This window comes from Rutidosis leptorrhynchoides, chromosome 2, assembly GCF_046630445.1.
Source record: "Rutidosis leptorrhynchoides isolate AG116_Rl617_1_P2 chromosome 2, CSIRO_AGI_Rlap_v1, whole genome shotgun sequence".
Lineage (NCBI taxonomy): Eukaryota > Viridiplantae > Streptophyta > Magnoliopsida > Asterales > Asteraceae > Rutidosis > Rutidosis leptorrhynchoides.
Window position 1 is genome coordinate 184,906,096 of NC_092334.1, and position 5,705 is coordinate 184,911,800.

Here is a 5,705-nt window from a genome sequence, read left to right on the forward strand (position 1 = left end):
TTTACAAAAGGGCTAGTGGGAGCATAGTAGTATTTTTAATCTTATACGTAGATGATATACTACTTATTGGAAATGACATCCCAACTTTATAAAAGGTAAAGTCTTGGCTTGGGAAGTGTTTTCAAATGAAAGATCTTGGCGATGCTGCTTATATTCTAGGAATAAAAATTCATGGAGATAGATCAAAGCGGCTAATCGGCTTGAGCCAAAGTGCATATATTGAAAAGATTCTAAAAAGATTCAAGATTCAAGATGCAAGATTCCAAACGCGGATTTTTGCCAATGTCACATGGTACAATATTGAGCAATTCTCAAAGTCCTAGCACAAATGATGAGCTTAGACGAATGAATGGAACTCCATATGCTTCTGCAATTGGATCCATTATGTATGCCATGTTATGCACAAGACCAGACGTATCGTATGCTTTGAGCATGACGAGTAGATACCAACAATATCCGGGTGAAAGCCATTGGATGGTTGTCAAGAACATTCTAAAGTACTTGAGAAGGACTAAAGATATGTTCTTGATTTATGGTGGTGTGGAAGAAGATCTTACTGTAAAGTGCTACACAGATGCTAGCTTCCAAACTGATAGAGATGATTCACGATCACAATCTGGATATGTCTTTATCTTGAATGGAGGAGCTATAACTTGGAAAAGTTCTAAGCAGAAAGTAGTTGCACAATCTACTACAGAAGCTGAATACATTGCTGCATCGGAGGCAGCACAAGAGGCTGCGTGGATGAAAAAGTTCATTACTGATTTAGGGGTGATGCCAAGCATAGAAGACCCCATAGAAATATTTTGCGACAACAATGGTGCTATTGCTCAAGTAAAAGAACCTAGATCGCATCACAGCACCAAACATATCCTTAGGAGATTCCACTACATACGTCACATAGTGGAAAACGGAGATGTTTGTATTCGCAAAGTTCACACAGATCAAAACTTTGCCGATCCTTTTACAAAGGCCTTGGCACAATCAAAACATGAGGGTCATGCTCGGTCCATAGGACTACGTTTTGAATGTGATTGGATTGGTTTGTAATTTATGTATTTGAATATTTGGAACATTTAAGCAACATTTATATTAAATGATATGATGTATTTGGAGATAATCATACTCATTAATAATTGCTGTGTTCTTTATTAGTATGTTTAAATCCTTGAATAACATCGTTATTCTAAAACGTCCATAGTCGATCACAATTATGGGAATAATTATGACATAAGACTAATGTGAATAAGTTGGTTAACTTTCATGGAGATGAAAGTGGAGCAAGGGAGTTGTAGCCAAATTCATGTGTGTTTATTAGAGAATAAACATTGGACATGACCCGCTTTCAAGATCACTTCATAGATCGATGTCATAAGTGATTCTTGAAAATGGTAATATCTTTATATCCTTAGACCGTAGATACATATTGGGTCTTAAGTGTGAGGATTGTTATACTTTGACATAGTCAAACGTTGTTCTTTAGCCAGGCAATCATAAAAGCTATTGTTAAGTATAATATGAGACACATGAGAGACGTGTGTAGTCTAGACGGGATTTGTTCCTTTCATCTGGATAAGAGAATGGCATCTATGGGCCCCTCGATGATTCGAAGTGATTAATATGCGTGGCCACGCTCAAACAAATTGGTGTATTCAATGGTGTTTGTTTTATCATTTCAATCTTGATCGAGTAAAAGAATGTATGAGCTAAATATGAGATTGATTACTATCAATGTCTCATGCTCAACAAGATGTCAGTAACAAAGGGATAACTGATACTCTACCTTAATATTGATTTAAAGTTTCTCTAACTTGAGAATCAATGGATGCTCGGAATGACACATTTTATATGTTGTTAGGGGCAGTGGCATGTTGCTAGACGTTTACCACTGTCTGTGTAGACATATGTTAAATCTTGTGCAAGTGGGAGATTGTTGGTTATTAATGCCCAAGCCTTAACTTATGTTTACACTACTAACATATATAAACCTATAGGGTCACACACATAGAGCAACTAGATACCAATTAAGTATTTAAATGTGATTTAAATATGATCAACCCTAACATGTATGATAAACATTATTATTTAGATGAAATAGTTATGTACAATGAAGTAACAATATATATACACTTAGTAATGTTGCAAGTAACATTTGATTGTGTTATATTTGACAAATATAAACAAATTGTGCAAAAAGGCCAAAGTGATTAGTCAAAGTGGTTAGTCATCTTTTGGATACTTCTACACACAATCTTATGTGTGTATGTTTGTAAAGTCATCATGGAGTTGGTAATAATCATTTGCTTTTGCAAGTATTATTGACTTCTTATGTGTGGATGTTTTAAATGATCATTTATAAAACATACGGACATATATTTTGAAAGGTATGCATTGAAGTATCATTTCATTCTTACTCATGCAAATAACTTTCAAGTAACTCTTTTAGTAAGTAAAAGTGTTAGTGTTCTTCATCTTGTTATTTCACTCATTATTGGATGATAAGGACTAGCATCTATTTGGTATTGAAATTTTGCTCAAGTGTGAATTACCGATAGAGGGAGGCTATTTTGGCTCCTACATCCTAAGCATCTATTTCTTCTCAAGTTCAAAGTCTTCAAAGGTTATAGTCTTTAAACTCACTATTTATTATTTAGTTTTCTTAACAACATGCAATTGGATCTTTGGTGGAGAGTTTTTGAAAGGTTTAAAAATTGTTGTACATGCTTCCGCTGAAAAATTATTTTAAGAAATTTTATACAAATCCCTACAACAACAACAGGCAGCATCAAGTAGCAACATCAATCAACAAAATATATGAAGAAAAAAAAGAAACATTAAAAGGAGGAAGCGTCAAACTCTCAGTCGAGTAATGAAAGGCGGTTGCAATTCTAATTATAGGATAATTTAGGGTTGTAACATCAGAACCCACTATTATGTTAAGGACGAAATTCATTGAGTTCAACAGTCCCGACCCTTCGCAAACGAACCCCAAATCGACAAAATTCTTCAAACCAAAAATGAACCTGGGTGTGTTTTTATTTAGTAAGCAACAGATGAAGTTTTAATTTAACAACGGTACAAGTGGTATTACATTAAAAAGGAAGAGAAAGAGACAAAGAAGAAGAAAAGGGGAAAAATGATATGGAAGATACACATTATATTTAAAAGAAAAATCTTTTTCCATGTCATATTTAAAAGGAAAAGAAAATTTCTACATAATTAATTTAACCGATTGTACCGGTGGCAGGTAATTTTTGTTGACATGAGTACACTCTTTGAATGTTTATAATCTAAACTCAAATTATTTTATAACTTACATTGGAAAGTGAAATTATATAGTCTAATTATAGCTTTAACCCTTCAACTGTCATTACTAAAAAATATATTATTTAATGACTCATATGTTTGAGTCTTACGATATTATTTTAGCTTTCTACGAAGAACTTCATGAAGCTATTATAGATTTAGTACAGGATTATATGCTCGACGAACTGGAGCGTATTTCAAGATCTCAAGCATACATTCTAGGACAACGAGAGGAGGCAGCACAACGTTTATGAAATGATTATTTTTCCGAGTTGTCAATTATTCATCCCAATTTCAAATGGTATATCTCAATTCTCTAGTAATAATATTCTCGATCATTATAAATATTTTGCAGAAATTGAGTATGCAACCGATAGACAATCTTTTACTATTCTTCAAAAATGCACTTCTACCTTACGCCAATTGGCGTATGAAACGTCTGCGAATATATATGATGAATATTTACAAATGAGCGAACAATCATCAATACTATGTATTGACAACTTTTGTAAATGTATCATCGACTTATATAGCTCAAAGTATATGAGAAGGCTGATGGAATAAGACATTGCACGTTTATATAGTGCACATGAAAGAAACACGGGTTCAAAGGGATGTTGGGTACCATGGTATTGATTGTATGCATTGGGAATGAAATTTTTTTTCCTAATGGATAGAAATAACAATATACTAGGAGTGACCAAAAACGTCCTACGATCTTGCTTGAAGCTATTGCTTCATTTAATTTATGGATATAACATGCATTTTTCGAGATGACGGGTTCTAACAATGATTTGAATAACTTCCCAGAAAGGATCGAACAACTAAAAGCTTTAAAATCCTAAAAAATACCACTTTCCGGCAGCGGCGCCAAAAAGTTGTGTGTTATCACACCTAGTCTTATTGAACTAGACTACACGATTTTATCACACAAATTCGGGAAATTATTCCTGATCAATGCAGTGAAGTCTTTATCAAGTACAAATTCGTCCATAGGGAGCGCAATATTCAGAATTCTAATTACTAAAAATTGATCTAAGATAAAGGTTGTAAAGATTGGATTCTTAATTAAACTAAAACACGTGAAATAAAATAAACAATAACCAGAGATAAAGAGCAATATTTACTCAGATGATTCACAATTACAGTGGATTGTTCTTAACAATTAAAGCCGATTAAATGTCTGATAAATTATAATTCAATCAATCAAATTTGACCAATTCACTTTAATCTCATTCAAAAGACAAAATAATATGTTGAATAAGCTATTGAGATTCAACCTTAACTACATGATTTTGATATTCAATTACCATTCAATCACCATTTACATGCAAATGCAAATCTTTAGATCGCCCAAGTGTTGAAATATAGAATGTTTATCACCATAACTCACAATATAATTGAATCAAAGCAACAAATAGGCCCAATTTTGAATCTTTTGATCAAACTCAACAATTAATAATCACTCGAACATAATAATCCAATATATAGAACAATCCAACCATTAATAGTGTCACACCCAAGAAAACATTAAGAGATTTAGCCTAACATGTATATGGATATAGCATTCGAATAAGTGGTGACAATAAAATCCATAATAAAATCACTAATATTTATGAAAAATAATGTACCAATGAATAACCTATGATCAAATATTCACTTTGGTGTTTGAATCTCTTGAAATTAATGAATAATGGGTTTGGAGCCCTCAAAATCGCCCATAATTCGCCTAAGAACGAATAGAGAAGTGATAACCTAAAAACTGCTTGACATGCGAAATCTATACTTCTGCTCTGCCCGGCCAACCATCGCGATCACGAAAAATAAAGGGAGAGGGACTCGCGATCGCGAGACCCCTGTTGTTATGGTGTTCGCGTGCGATTTCCAATATTTCGTGTCGCAAGATGAGCTCGATGTTGACCTCGCGAACTGGAGAAAAACCTCGCGAACGGGAAGCTTCAAAAACTCACTTTTTGCCTAAAAAATAACTTGAACTTATATTTTGATTCCGACTCGAACAGGGACCAATATTTCTGACTTTTAAGATCCGCAACAAGCATAATCCACCCAAAACACCTTAAGAATCATCTTAACACAAAAGGCGTTATCTTTCACAAAACCAAATCAATATAGCTTTGAATAATCGCGAAACTAATGCAAACGGGACCGATATTGTGATAGAAAACATATGTTATTTGAGCAATATCACTTGCATTAAACCAATAATTTGCAACAGATATATACTCTTTGCTACTGATTTTGTGTAGGTCTTGTGGCTAGCGGAAAGCTTGCGATGAAGGAAATTTGGGTTGGTGTTGTGACTTTTTTTTTTCACATATGCAATTATGGATTGAAAGAGTTATAATGGAATGCTTTTAATGAGTAAATATTCAAAATAC